This window comes from Ischnura elegans, chromosome 11 (assembly GCF_921293095.1).
Source record: "Ischnura elegans chromosome 11, ioIscEleg1.1, whole genome shotgun sequence".
Classification (NCBI taxonomy): domain Eukaryota; kingdom Metazoa; phylum Arthropoda; class Insecta; order Odonata; family Coenagrionidae; genus Ischnura; species Ischnura elegans.
The window spans coordinates 22,239,574-22,256,416 of NC_060256.1; the positions used below are offsets into that span (position 1 = coordinate 22,239,574).

General features: G+C 37.7%; 1 protein-coding gene across 1 annotated transcript in view; it reads right to left on the minus strand.

The window, feature by feature from the left end:
- Positions 1-16,843, minus strand: part of LOC124167569 (protein jagged-1b) — a 508,514-nt gene that overhangs the window by 472,390 nt on the left and 19,281 nt on the right. The gene's annotated exons all lie outside the window — the stretch shown is intronic.

Below are 16,843 nucleotides of genomic sequence, written 5' to 3' on the forward strand. Positions count from 1 at the left end.
AAGAGGTCATATTGCGGCGACACAAAGAGTATAAAGGGTGGACGGGAGGCGCTGATCATTCTATTCCAATGAATTATTTAGGAATGCACGTCCAATTCCAATAGAAATAGGAATTAAATTCTATGAAACCAATTTTTCTGTTGGATACACAGAGACCTAAATTTTTGGGAGCCTGTAATTCCGATTTGAATTGGGTTAACGCCATGCATTTCTTAATTTCATTTCAGCTGATCGCTAGCTTCGCCCATATTTGTTTGAGTGAATAATGGTTCCGAATCCTGCTGAAAAGAACATTCTTTTTATGTAAAAAAACTTTTACTCAGATCCATTTTTCCCCAAAATATTGTGTGGTATACAAATAAATCGTAATAAGAAGACATCATTTGGAATAAATTCAACAATAGTAGGCGATATATGGCGAATCAGCATGTTGTATTAACTAAAAAAGCTATTTTGCTCTCCACAATCTCATTATTTCGACGCTTTTAAACGCCTCGAATTACTAAAAAGGACAACTACATTAATTAGGACACCAACGATAACTGTGGTCGGAATAAAAAGTCGATCAACTTATATTCCGAATAGGGTTGCTCAACCTAACGATTACGCTGAGGCGTTGAAATGCATCCAAATAAAAGTAAGGCTGTGGAGAGGAGAGTAGCATCGTTATTGCTGTAACTGTTTGTAATATACCATAAGTAAAAAACGCCTACAATTACAAACAGGACTCCGATGACAATGCAAAATTTTACCCCGGGAACGATGTTACTAAAAACCGGGTCGGAATCAGAGATGCTACGATTAAATTAGATGCTCGTATTAAATGGCAGGGGAGTGTGGTAGCCATTTGGGTGGATGACTTGGCTCCTGATATATGGGTCCCGGCTTCATATTCGGGTGAAACCAAAAGAAATCTTTGAAGAGAAGTGTGGCCCAGGAAAAGAAATTTGCCCCCTACCCTGAATGTATGATATTCACACGCCCATACCTTAGGCTGGTGTGAGCTCTATCCTAACCTAACCAAACTAACCTTCAACGGGTGAAAGATAATATCGAGACAAATCAAAAAATTGATATTTCAGTTTTATATGATTTTTGTCATGAGATAAGACCAATGGTATTTGAGGAAGGAAGAAATAAATTAAAATATAGCAGGGGCAGTAAACAACACTCATACAAGCTTGTGGTGCACTTGAAGAACAGTGTCAGAAGAGGCGTCAGGAAAACACCAGAGCAAATGTCGCCTTATAATATATATCGTTCTACATGGACACATTCTGAACAAAAATTCATGGATGGCCGCTAGGTGTCTCGTACGTTGGATGTAGCTCGCAAATTGTCGTATGAGGGGGTGTTTACATACCATAGAGCCAAGTTATATGTCACACAGTGAGTCTCTGTTCTGTGCTATCATCGAGTGGATAATGAAATGCATTAATAAATATCTAGTTGATCCCGTTTGTTCTCTTTGCCTTATTTCTGTTCCTAACCCTGTTTAGAAAAATAAATCACTAGCACCCCTTGGCTTCTCACGGCCTCATATGAGATCGTTGCCCTTAGTCATCAAGAGTACTTACTCGATATCAATTTGCCTTGATTACTGGCGCTTTCAAAAAGGCCCCTATTCGTCGATGCACCACTTGAATAAAACTGCCTAAAGAGAAGAGGTATAGGGGTGATGTGAGGTTGGGATGAGTAGACAAGGCATAGCGAGCCAGTGCGTCGACAAGTGAAGTGCCGAAACATTTCCCAGAACTCGCCCCCTTCCCCTCACCCTCCCCCCCTCTACCCATCCCAGTGGATGACAAGGGTTGGGGAGGAGGGGAGAGAAATGTCCTTATTGCCGTCTCGCATATGAAACAAGCAGTTGTACCGGAGCAGACGCAAGGATGGACGGAACACCGCTCTCGCGTGGGCTTTCGGGAATTCTTGCGCCCGAAAGATCGCTGACCCAATCGAAGACACCACCCTGATACCTCGATCACACTACGCTGAAGTATTACAGGAGGATGACGAGTAACGCGCAACACAGAAATAAGAGTAGTTGCCGACTGCTATTTGCGATAAATGAGGCCAAAATACTAAGAAATTTTTGAATAGGTACATGGACCAATAGAAGATAGCATTTGAGATCATATCTGTGAGTAGAGGAGGTAAATTTATCCCACTCGACTGGTCTTCCCTCGTGATGAATAACATCCTTCAAACTGAAGCGAACATTGTCAGCGCAGTATCATCTCAGAGCTTATCATTTAAATTCATGTGAACGGAATAAAGCCCTATATTAACCAAATTGTACTCAATATATCCTGAAGACGACAAGATAAAAATAGCTTTTTAAAAATTCGGCGAGAAAAATAATACAAAATACGTTACGTTGGGAGGGATTTATGCGACGTTTAGAATTTAAAAAAAACCGCGGAAAATAAATTCAAACGCATTCAAATAAAAAGTCACTTGCCTTGGTGACCGGTGCTCGGGATGCGACAACGCTAAACTGCTGTTTCCATTCCAACCCTTCAATCGTGTATCACAGCTACTTATTTTGATCAATCGCCTTACTCTACCTATCTCTTCTGACGAATATGAGTTTAATGCGAATCAGAACACTCCCTGACATGCCTTTGTTAATCCCAATTTGGTGTGAGAACTATTCTTCTTAAAAGGAGAAATATTTCTCCTCGCAAAATTCTTACACGACAAAATTATACACTCATAAGTCAGAAAAAAATGGGCGGGTATCTTTTTTCATCTTTTTTACCTTGTTCCATTTTGGGGAAATGAATATGAAAATCATTTAAAAATAGGCGGTTATTTACTATTTAACAGTTGCATAATAATAACGGCATCATATTCAAATATTAAAGAATCGATAAGCAACGGATCTTTCAACCAGGAAATTACATCAATTTTGACACAACTCCTCAAAGGAAGATTAATCTGAATTTTTTACATAAAATACGTAAATAAATGTGTATAAATTTTCATAGGGAGTTTTACATTAATAAAAAGCTAGCCACAAATAATTAGGAAGTAGCTTTGGCCAAAAATAAAAGCATTAGATTTTATTAATGCACATGACAGAAGAGGAAATATGAAAATTATATCAATCAACACGTCTGCTTTCAGAAAAAATGAAGATTGCCCAATCCTTCCTTATTCATTGTCATTTACAGTTAAGGAATATAAACACAGATTTATTCTGGGGCTATTAAGTACAAAATGTTCAATTAATTTTATCTTCTAGGTTACCAGCAGATCCGTAAGACAAGGTCGAAATGGTTGTGGTCCAGATTTTGTCACGTGTAAAACAAAAACTCAGTTATGGACACCAATGCTATAAAATGACTAAGCTGCTCTAATTTTCAAAATATCTTTCTATACTGAAACGGTTTCAGGAGTACAACTAATTTAATAACGGGAAATGACACTTTTTTGTCAACATTAGTCCGAATGCCTAAGGAATGAAATATGAGCACCATCTTTTCCTTGACGTTAACGACCGAAAGATAGTCCTGGAAACAAATGACAACGAGGAATGTAAGGCCAAAAAGAAAGGAAACGTTACGTCCAAACACTCGATAACAGAGTGCGCAATAATCAGCTAAACTCTAGAGGCATGTGGGAGATCATTTCAAAGTGTAATGAATAAAAAAACACGAAATAAAAAGTGACAATAGAGTAAAATTACATCCATCAAAGATGAGTCTCCCAAATTATGTCAGACGTGGTGTAAATGGAAAAAATATTATAGTTCTTTTTGTGTACAAACGAAAAACTACTTAATTTTTTTTCACAAATTATTACCAGCATCACAAAATTTCATTGCACATCAAACACCAATTACCTAATGGAATATATGCTAGATCAAAGGAGAATGGATAACAATAAAGCGTGAATAGTTGCTCACACTTCCCTGTCATTTTAATCGCCAAAACATCGCCAACATTTTCAAGGAAAATATACTTCCTAAGATCATTCGAACACGACCAAGTAACCTCAAGGCTATTCAAATATCATCTAAAAATTATTAAGACCTGTCTAGGATCAAAATCTCGTTGATAAGAAAACAATTTTTCTCTAAACTGACCACGAATTTAATAGACAGTGCCAATTCTTATTAATTATTTACAAAATGATTTCGTTGAACAAATATGAATGGTTTCATAAAAGGATCAAATCAAATATGTGAATAAAATTCTAATGAATCTCCAACGGGATTCATGGGAGTATTTTCGATGACATCAGATTGTAAATTATAAAAGAAGTTTCCTTTAAGGAACACTAGTTAGTGTTATTCTCATTTCGCACGGTAATTTTATCCTCATTCAAATAAAATTTTCGACATGAATTATGTGTTTGAATACAATTTTCTTTTTTTTCTCGCAAACAAAATTTTAACAGAAGAGAAATTATTCAAGACATATTGGGTGACAAACTCAGATTGACCTTCATTTACATACTCGAAGAAATTTCTTTTTATTTTAAGGATAAGGAAAGACTTTAAGAGAAGCCCTTCCCAAGGGCCTTTTACGCGTCACGTCGGTGACCTCACTCACCTGTTGTGATGGACGGAGAAGAACCGGTCCAAGCCTTTCTTGGCAAGCGACTATCACATATCGATTTGGATGAGAAATATTGGCAAAATCCCCGGCTAGGATGCAGCGGCAATTCCTGGGTTCTGAGTCATCTATCCTCCCATATTTTTCTACTAATACAACCTTTCCAGTTAGCAGATCCTAACTTAATCCAAAGACAGCCTACAGCTAATCCTTGCTATTTCAGAAAGATTTGTTAAAAACGTTGCAAACTAGAACCAATAGATTTTATTTCTTCAGGAATTTGATTCCTAAGCCAAAGTACATGCACTACCAAATATGACTCCGCGTTTCGGATGAGAAAATAATTTTTTTTAATATAAAAAATTTACAGCTGAAATCGCTCACATAAATCAAAAAATTATAAAAGGACATCAGTTTAAGACTCATGATTATTTTTCAAAATCATATGCGGTCATTCAGCAATTTTGTATCTCAGTTAAGTTCAGTTTCACGATTAAATTGCTCCTTAAGTAATCAGTAGATTTTATGTAACAAGGACCTCAGTAATAGGGTTGTATATATATTACGTTCAAGCTTTCACTGGTGATGATATTTGGCAACCGGCTTCGCTAAACTTTTTAAAGGAAAAATCTCAGGGGGAATTATTGGAGTAATTCGATACTGCATATGATAGTTATTGTGATTAACGCAAGAATAGTGGGATGTTGAGAAATGGCAGTTAAATATAACTGGGCTTCCTGATACTTAGCATCCAGTGTAGTTTGGCAGCAACATAAAATTTCATGGTGACCTAGCTAACATTAAGCCGAAAAATATTTATGCACTGCTTTACCAAACACGCCTTAATGGCATACAAATCTCAAAATAATTTAATGCCGGAAATCATAGATGCAGCAAAAGAATTACAAGATAATTTTCCCTAGAACGCTTTGCGTATATTCTAAAAAGTCTCCATAAGTTCTAAATTGTAATCAATCGGTCCACTCATTCATTTGTTTATATATCAACATTCTAAACAAAGACAATATACAAGGTAGCCAAAGGTAATATACAGTCAAGAATTCGTCGATCAACACAATCGCTGACTGCTTAAAGAAACATCTAATTTGAACATGAAAATCTGCTTCCGATGACTGCGTACGTTAAGGAAGGGCGACTCAACACGACTGGGCAATTAACAAAGCTCCGGACGGGCCGAATGAGGAGGATCGGGACAAAACGAGCGCTAATTCAACTCTTTAAAAAATCCTCAAAAAGGGGGTTGTGTCCCAGTCGAAGGGGAGGACACCATCTGCCACGGTGCTTGATGACCGCAATACCTCAGCGCTCCCTCAAAGAAAACATTCGCGCGTAGGATGTTGGATTTTATTTTTTAGACTGCTGGCAACACTGCGGACCACCGCGCCATCAAACCGATCGGCTGCACCCACCCCCACTCCGCGCGAAAGCCTTCCTCCCCCTGAAAGCCCTCTCCCGACTGAAACACCGGCCACATTGGCACCGACCATTGAGAACAGCCGCGCGCTGGCGGGGCGCGCGAAATTGATGAGCAAGCTGAATCCGCGCAACAGCCACGATAAGAGGCGCTCATGAGAGCCAAGGGTTGACGGGAACTCTCACGCGGAGCCTCCCACACATGCACGCACGCCGGAACACACGAATTTCGATTGTCATCTGTTTAACCTATTGAAACCCAATGTAGCTTCTAACTATGTAACATAAAAATGTATACATTTTCAGCCCTATTCAGAAAACATATGAGCAACGTGTTCTTTTGTGCTGTAAATTTTAATAGTGAAATACTGCCACAGTAATTATGATTGAGCAGAAAAATTTCACATTTTCGGCATGATAAAACTTGAAATTTGAAAATAATCTGCTCTTGTGAACCTCCCTAATATGAAAATACTATGAAAAATTTCCTATATAATGTTATTTGGGCTGATAATAATTTGTTAGTTTCATGGTGGGATAACTTTTAAAATAAAAGATGGTGGCACTTTTCCACAATATTTTAATGCGTACGACACGTTTCGGCTCACAGAGCCATCATCTGGTACAAGATACTACCATCTTTAAATTAAATATGCCGAACTTCCACCATAAAACGGCTGAATCTGTTGAACTTTTTCGGGATGACTATTTCTTACAACACCTCTTATTTTAAACAAAGTGACACGGGTTCCGATGAATAATCATAGATTATGATAATAACATACGCCTGATGCTGGTGACGATAATGCATCGAAACCCGTGTCACATTAAATAAAAAAAAGAAGTTGCATAAGAAAAAAATATCCATGGAATACCACACTGTTAAAATGAACTAGTGTTTTTTTGTTAATGTTGCAAATTTCCGCGTAATAATTATCGTGCAATCGCTATTCATGGTTCATTCACGTTTTATGAGATTTCGCAAAATAAATTAGCTGTCGTTCAAAACTAGTCGATCGGAATGCTTTTTATTCACCATGCGTCTGTTTTTTTTTCCCTAGTTTAAAATAATGGATTTATTTTTTTACATGAAAGAAAAGTGTCCCATAAAGCAATTTGTGCGAATAAATATACATATAATGTGATCTGTTAACGATTAGTACTGTTGCGAACACTCCAATCAACAACATATCGTAAATACCACCTATTAAAAAGGGTGAAAAAGTCCAAGTATAAATTTTTACTTGTCATAAAATATCATGCAACCCGTCTGTATGACTAACACATTGTAAAGGAGAAATAGAAAAAGGGCTAAACACTACTGATCAAAGTAGGAGCTACTACGATGGACCAATGAAACGCCACGTTTTCAACAACAAAACCTCAGGATACATTTCCATAATGATTGGATGGGTGATTCAATGTGATACGTTGACGACTGTGAATACAGCTTTCAAGATAGGCGGAATGCACATCTCAGGCAATCTCTTCCAACGTGAAAACCTTCGAGGGATGCGTGAATGTTTCGATGGAGGGGTCACGCATTGGATGAAGGATATACGCACTGTGGTGACAATCGGCACAATTCTAAACCCTCAAACCAGCTTGATACGACAATACAGCCTACCCCAAATGGATGAAGGAAGGGTCACTTGTCTCGCATTGCACAAGGAAATTTGGCCATTGAAATTACCTTCAGAGGCTGCTTAGTTATATAGAACTAGCCCACTTTCAAATGTTGAGAGAAATAATAATTACCTCTTTCCAAACTATTGATCATCAAGACAAATAACTCTTCTTACACGGAAAAAAATTCTAGTTAGAACAACTAAAACCCTGGCTATATTTTACTATGCTGTCTATTAAAATATGAGCCAACTAGATTCATGTTTGCAATTACTACATTGAATATTAGAAAGTAGTCTGGTCAGATTTACAACACTTTCTGGTAATTGATTTTTACATGAATGAATTTACGGAAAAGTTTTTCCATGAAGTTACCAAAGTCCAAAGACAATCCGAAAATTGATGGGCTGTGCCGAGGATGATAAATATTCCTTGTGCTTAAATAATCGAAAATCATATAATTTTTGTTATAATGTTTTATTCTATTATTTCATCAAAAACTATACATGAAAGGCCGGAATTATTACATGTTAAAGCTTTGGGTGACTCCTAAATCATTTGGCTTTTGCCCTCAATAGCCATTATGTAATCGTATGATCGTAATAATTATGCATTATTTCCGAGAGAAGTAAAGAGTAATAGATTCGTTACGATATAGCCTTGTGCCCTAAAAATAGAATACAACCAGGCGAAGTTAGTGAAGGAGGTCAGAGATTTTTCTTTAAAGTTATAATCCGATCAGTAACTATCAACTCATATCCTATTCACGCGCAGGGTGAATACTTATGTAAGTAAATAGCTGGCACCATTTGATTACCTTGACTTACGTAAGGCAAACTGTCAGGGGGTTCGAATTTGAATAGTCGAGTGATTGCGATTGAATAAAACTTAAAAGGCATCTGAAAAAACTACCCGAGTATAGAAGCAAGTTAGGAGCCAAGGTATTTTATATAATATAAATATCCGAAATATATATTATTATATATTACAATATATTATATATTACAATGCAAATATATATTTTATATAATAGAAAATATCCGACAAGTCTGATAGGTATCTCAGCGCTAAATATATTTTACCAAAGACAAACTTATAGAGACACAATGAATAGAAGTGCAAAAAACTGATTACATGACAAATGGATTTCTTAAGAGATTCATTATGAGCTTGGAGCACAAAGAATACCTATTGATAGAGTAAAATTTTTAACAAATTACCAAATTAACGACAAAAAAACTGACGTTTCTTATGCAGTACTCAAAAGACAATCTCAATGTAGTGATACTAAGAATTGCTTTTTTACGTTTTAATATGTTATTCTGGTCGCTGTACTCTCATTTCAAATTCCTAATCCCGCTGTTTAAATAGAAAGAAAACTTGCCTTCACATCGTAAAGAAAACATTCACATTTGATGCAGTGACGCAAATATAATCACAATAGATCTAAAGTTAAAAATGAGAAAAACAAGTCCGATAAGTCGTCAAACGCATCAGCAAATATTCTTAACCTTAATTTTAGATCGAAAGGACCGAATGTTAACAATAGAGTAATCCAATATACTTTAAAAATTTCAATTGACGACTATTTGCGAACAAAACGAAGCGTACAGCAAGAGAGGGAAGGAATATTTTGTTTATCTTAAATGACTATAATGTGGGAAGTATGAGCAATCTTGCAGCTTTAATGGAGGGAATCAAAGCACCACTTACTCCCACAGCTGTTAGAGGCGAAAAATAATATAACTTTCCGCACAAACACAGAAAAATATATATTGCGCCAAACCACTAATTATAATCGCCTTATTAGGAAATGCAGTGCAGTGTCATCCCCAAAATTAGCCAACACATCCCAGATTTGATTTGCATTTCACCGTAAATTTCCGTAAGTCGGTCACCGCTGGTGTCCCAGCCTCTGGCCCAAGCACGTCTGGGACACGGAATGCAGGTGGATAGCCCGAGGCCTTTATGCTGGGCTTTGACTCAATTACGTAAGAGACGCTGTTTGGATAAGTCATGGGCTAATTTGGCGCCTAGCCTTCTCACTGACATTGCCTGCAACGATTTACCTGCGAGACCGTGCCGAAGGCTAGGAAAACGACGGAAAATTCATCCACTTCACACATCAGATATGAGGAACATGCCTACGGAGTAGTAGCTCAAAAACCTACTATTTTAAACTTATCACTATTACCCTAGTAACACCAAAAGGATTATATCTAGATTTAATACGTATCATAGTAAACACTGTATACATATTACATCTGTATAAAATACATGCAAATGTCCTCTACCACGCAGATAATATCTAGATATTATACGTATTATATCCGCTGCTATAATATGGATTTTATATAGATTAAATACGAATAACTCGTCGTAAATCTGTATATTATACATATCTTATACATGTCTGATGATCCCTAGTTATGCCGTAAGGATAATATTTGTATATTTTAAAGATTCTGGTATACATCAAGGACAATGGATCATCAGACATGTATAAAATATGTATAATATACAGTTTTGCTAATCTGTACACCGATGTATTTAGAAATATTAAAAATATACAGATATAACCCTTTTGGTGCTACTATGGTAGAGCCGATAGTTATATTAATGATGACGCTTGGCGTTAAAACACGCAAGCGAGGTTATAAAATTGGTGAAAAAACCAACAATAGGCGTTATCTTTCTTGAGGAAAACCCAAAAAGGTCTCATAGAAACCAAAAAATATTACAGCTGTTAGAAGGACAATATATCTCCGATTGACGATGTAACTAACATCGAGCGCCAAAATCTCTTTGTATAATCGTACAGGTGTATGTATAACGGTGTCCGAACATCGGCCGCCGAACGCTTATTAAAAGGGCTCGTGGCAAAGTATGCGTGTCAATGTAGGCGAATTCGAACACTCTCCTAAATACTTTGAGTGCTGGCCGCTAATTTTAATGCCCTACTGGAAAATCCTACCATTTTACTAAATTCGCAATTTTTTTTAAAACATTAGCATCAAAAATATATTCATATCGATGTGTATTTCAATAAAAATGACCTTTGCTCTTCTTTATGAATGAGTTGAATAACATTTATTGCTATATTTTAAATATGTATTTTAATAATGAAAACCTAATGTTTTGAAAAATAAAAAAAGTTGCAACAAATGATATAACGCCATAAAATGCATAATATTTTTTACTACGCTCAATTTTAACTATTTAAACCATGGAAATCATACAAAAGCATTGTTCCAAGCAAATCATTCAAAATCCTGGATGACAAAAAGAGTCACTGCACCCTCAACGAACGGTTCTTTCCTCCAAAGAATTTTCACACAAAGTAGGTTGAGATAAGGGCGCCGGTAGCTACTGAGGACTTTTCGTCCTCAAGACATTAAAAGAACTCTTTTTCCATCGAGCAGTTGATTTTTGAAATGACAGAACCACCAATCAGTAAACTGGAAAAGTACCATGGGCGAAATATTACAACTTAACGCAAACAAAGTCAATAAAATAGATAGGTAGACGTTATATTACGTCGATGGCAATCCTCAGAAGGATTAGCAGGACGTAATATTACTCCCATGGCCACGCAAAGTGTTAAGATATGTGCCTAACTGTAAGTATCTGTGAACGTTACAAAGGCATCAGTACCCTAGATGCTTCAAACTGTATTGAGTACAAAGAACTCGAGAGTACTAGCAAGCGGAAAGGATAAAACTAGGAATCGCTAGTGCCAAACATTTGCAACTCAGTACTTACTCAGTCGGGGTATTAGTCGTACTCCATCCTCAGGACTGAATGAATTCATATGACTTGGAACTGTTTTAAAACTAAGGAAACGCGTTACAAATTAGAGAAGCTTACAGAATAGATAGCAGCAAGCCGCGAGTTGCCAGCCCTCACCCTATTCCAACCATTCATTTCCGACAAGTGTGCTGTACCATACAATAGCCTGGCATGATGTTAGGTTGATGAATAGTCCGATATATATCTTTCTAAAAGCGAATTCTTAAATCTTTCTAAATTTCAGATCTTTTTTCAGTAGCTGATACTTGAATTTACCAGGATCACTTGTATTTTATGCATGATATTATTCGTTTAGTCCACTTGCATTTTTCTCGCAATCCCTGCCACTCACCCTAAGCCTCCTGATAAGCCATCACACCTACCACACTAGACCACACAGACTCCTCAGTGGCGGTGAACAGAGTTCCCATCAGAGTGAGCCCCCCTCCCCCCCCCCCCCCCCCCCCCCGGCTCCTTCCGGCTCAAACAAACTCACGCCCACTCCACCGACACCTCCCAATCTCCCTCCCCTCCACCCCACCCCCCTACCCTCCACCTCCCCTCCTTCCGTGAAGGAATCCCAACCGACGGCCACAGATGAGCTCAGGCGACACGTATCCACGCACAAGCATTCAGGCGACAAAGTGCGAATCTCCGAAAGAAGAAATTCACTCTCAGAAAGATACATCGGACCATTCATCAATCTGATTCCAAGCAAGACACTTATTTATGATTTTAAATAGGGTGAGGGTAGTTAAAATGATATTTATATATAGCCAATTTATGGCTTAAGTTATATCCGCGACCTACTTCATAGGGAGCTAATCAAATAATATGAAATTTCCTTCGTCGAGAAACAGCGTTTCTTTGTCTCGTAATAATGAGCTTTGTCAGCTAATACACAAGATGAATATGACCACAATCGCTTTGTCTCTTAAGCCAGTTCATCACTTCAAATATTACATTAATAAATTCTCTACTTCAGGCGTCTCCACTTCATCTTCATATTATTGTCTTTTCTCCTTCGTGCTAAAGCATAACGTTATGATTCCGGAGGTCAAGGAGAGACCCGTGGTTAGTTGGAGAGCAGTTATAAGCGGTTTTTACTGCACATGTGCATGTTGAAATCCACATAACATATTACGTGCTCTTAAAATTTCAAGATGAAAGCGAAAGTTTTGAACTAGTGATAAGTAACGAAATAAGACCGGTCGAGGCGCAGAGATTCGCTCCAATAAGAGTTTAATTGCGGCAAGACAAATTCGACGTGTTTTCTCATTATAAAATTGTGTGTCTGGAAGCACACACCACATCTACAAGATATCATTAAGACACCGGCAGGAAGCAAGAAAGTTTTGAAAATGTTCTGTTGAAAGGATTTGAGCTAAATTGAGCAAGCAGAGACTGCAATATCGAACGTAAAAGTTATTCCACTTGATCCTTGCGTGATTTAAACAAAAGATACACGGAACAATGTCCGCTGCCAAATAATGTTTTACACGGAGATACAATGCCATCCAGCCCCTCGTACACAATAGTAGTTAACCATAATATTAATTTAGATGAGAGATTTTTTCGAGTGCATTGCTAAATTTAAGATGTTCATTATATAATTACTATTATAAATTGAGAAAATATAATTGATTGCGTCCTTAGGAGCCAAACGGCTACCGATAGCTGCTGCACGGCAATACGCCTTTCACACCATGTGTCACTAGCAAACACCTAACACCATCGATCACTGACTTATTTAAGCATAAAAAGAACACTTGTCTACGCTCATGTCACCTTAAAATGTATTTGAGGTTTAAGAGCTACATTTTAACAGAAATTGGCTTGCATAATATTCTCGTTAAACTGCCAAGGTGCACCCAGCGGTGTAATGCCAACTAGCTATTGAACATTCAAATCAGATTCAACTTTCAAATCATCCGTCTTTAGGCAACGGACAAGGCCACCACATTCAATCTTTCTGCAGCTGGCGAATGTAGCGCCAATACGACGAACGCATAATTTCTTTTACGTAACTCTTTTGAACGAGCTTACATTGAATATATATTTGTAAAAAGAAATACTGCTAAGCTTTAAAGAGGTAGGACTGCTAAGGTTTAAAAAGGTAGGAATTTTGTTGACGTCGATAAAATAAAGATATTTCATTTAAAAAATATTCAAGTGATTCAATAACTCCAGCGTTTAGATCAAGAACTCTTGAGAACTTACATCATTACGCAGTCGACGCTTGTAGCTTTCATTCTACGCCACTAAAATATTCGATCTTAAAGGAAAGAAAATAAATAGCTGCTGTATTCGATAACTCGGTCGCGTGAGTAGTATACTAGGCCTACTTCATAGAGGATGATATTTATTATTCGAGTTTTTTCAAGCGTACTTACACAGAAGGTTCTATTACCTTAAAGAAGCCTGAAGTGATTTTTGTTACACTTTGGCTAGATGACAAAAATCCGATATTTAAAGTCCCGCTACACAAGAAATTCATAATTTCTCAGTTTAAAAAATCTGGGCTTTGAGATAGCTGAATAAATTTGCTTCATTAGGTCTCAGCAAATTGAAATATTTTTCACACATCGCGAACTGTGAATGAGAGTATCGAGAGTTCCTTCAAAGTGATGGCAAGGTTAAAAAACGAACACCATCTTCAAGTTATGCTTAATCTACGGAATCCGAAGAAAGCATAAGAAGTATTCCAATGAGGCCCGAAGTACATGCCACTGAGATCGATACAAGGCCTTTTACTTTTGGGCAGAGATTATTCTGTTTCGTTTCAAACTGAGTGATGATTGAAAGGGAAGGGTGTAGTGTCGCCTGGCCACTTCTATTTCACTTTCTTCCACAGACACACACTCGCGCTAATTCCCAAAGTAAGCATTGCAATATCTCCATCTGAGAGTCTCTCTTTCCCACTAATGTTCTAATAACTATAGAAAGAAAGGAAAAAAATGGAAGGAAACAACGAGTTTTTTTCTCTTATTACTGCGGCTCCACTACAGTTAAATTTTGTTCTAAACCACGTGGCAGAACTATGTTTTCCACAAACGAGTACTTCCCGCCTGTTTTTCTATACTCGACCTGTTCATAAACTATCAGCTCCATGTTCTGAAAATCGATTTTTCACTGATCTATATCATTTTTACCGTGAATATTCACTCGGAGTGCTTCAGGTATAAATCACCCGGGTTCATTTTTCCGTGAATCAATTTAAGTGACGCAAAAAATGTTAAAATAAATTGCAAAAAATCAGCAGGTTAAAGTTACGCCAACATAAAACTAGGAGTTTCACTTTCTGCGATTATGATAGCCATAACATTTATGGAACTACACAAACAATCCAACTGCGAAAGTGAAAAGATTGAAGTTATCTCCACCAGCAGGAACTAGAGATAAGAAAAAAAAACGAGGGAGAAAAATAATTAGGCATACGCACTCTTATTAGAAAAGCACCGATTATTTCCTGGGTTGTACTTCGTAGAACCTGCATTATTATCTAAAGCAAATAGTTTTTGCGAAAGCGGTATTGAATCGGGCTGTGAAAAAGTTTCCTCTGACTTTATAACCTTCCGTAACTATTACTTCATTCTTCGAGAAGGCTTTCACAAAATCTGAGCTCGCCCTTAATACTCTGAGAGACGTCAGACTTCAAATCTTACTTTAAGTCCAAAAATGTGCAACTCAAGGGACGATAAGGAGTCAAAGTGAGGCCTAGAATGTTAGTTAATCTTAGGGTTCCGGACATCCGGACTATCTGCGGGTCGCACATTTCAGCAGCTCTAAGCTCTGCGCCTCAGGCTTACCACTGAGGAACACCGATTACACCGAACGACTTAATATTGTGATAAATTATACGAGGGAAAATCCATCAATATTCATGAGCCGTCTCATTTGACTTGTGTATCATTTCATGACATTTCAATCATTTTGCAACTTAACCGCATTGCAATGAGGAGGATGAAAAATTTGAGCGAGCTACAACTTTCAGTTCAAAATCCACACGAAAAAATTTGGCCGCCATATTACTGCTCTGTAAGGAATAAAACAACGCTCACAGTATTTAAAAAATTGTTTAACATACAATATAGCATCACGCACCTCGTAAAAAATTTCACAACCGAAAATATATAAGATTGACAGTAATTTAGTGAATACTGCGACCGCATGCCAGCTTTAAAAAGTCCAGATTAAAAGGATTAGTATATTTTTCACTTTCATTGTAATCTATCTACTATACTATCTAATAGACTTGTAAGTATACTTAGTTAAAGAGATCAATTACATTTAAGGAAGTAATATTTTTCGTTAAGTAATAAGTAAATATATATTACGCCTATTAAAATTGCAGCCCCCTTTCACATGAACTAATATCATGTACTGAGTTTGATAATACTGCCTAATTGATGGATTAATTATCATTTGGAAAATTCCAATTCAAGCTGACATGACAACAAGGTAAGCAGAAATAAATGCTCAGAACGTTAACCACCAAGCAAGAGAAAACCCCCAGGAAAAAAAAATAATCAGAGAAAATGCCAATTTTAAATACGTTAAGAGGAGGGCCAGTTAATTTCTGCCTGCCTAATACTCAAGTCAGTCACATAATGTAGGCGATTTGCCATCGGAGGAGAGGATAGCCGAACCGGAAGCGAGATGAAAACCCTACCATCGACTCACACACAATTAACGCATTCAAAAGAGCACAAAAGCCATCGGAATCGGGAGTGTAATTAAAATCAAAGAGTTAACAAGGCAGCTGCGTCATTAGGAGGAGGATTTGAGAACGCGTGGGGACAGAAATGGTTCCCGAAAACTTTCCCACGGATAAATTGCTTTCCAGTTGGAATGGCTGCGAGGTGCAACTGAGCGAATGAGACCATTAACGGTGAGCAGGAATAAAGGTACGTACTCACTGCTCATTCACAGGACGGAGAGCGGCGGGGGAAAGGACGACGATACGGAAAAATTCCTACCGATCGGTTGGGATGGGACTTTAATGGTTTTTCCCCCGCGGGAGGAACTAACCGAATGCCTAAGACTTCACGGCAGAGGAGGACTAGGCAGCCACAAGTATCTCTCGCTCTCTGAAGAGGCCAACAGACTCAAACATTCGTGGAAGGTTAACGCACTTTCACCATTATCGGCCCGGAGGACGTCTTAATGAACCCGGTCGGTCCCACCATAGCCCGGTCCTGAACAAAATGAAATACTTTTTTTAGATTGACTCCTAGGCTCTCGCGGAGATAATTAAATGACTCGAAGAGTGATCGAATCCAAAATTCCGTTCTCATTTTTCCGTTTCGTCAGCTTCAGGTGGATTGCCTAAAACATTCGGATGAGTCTAGTTAATGGAGCATGCCCCTGCTTCATTTAAATTTCCATCTCTACTCAATCCTAGTGGATCAATCTTTCGCGAGAGTTAATGT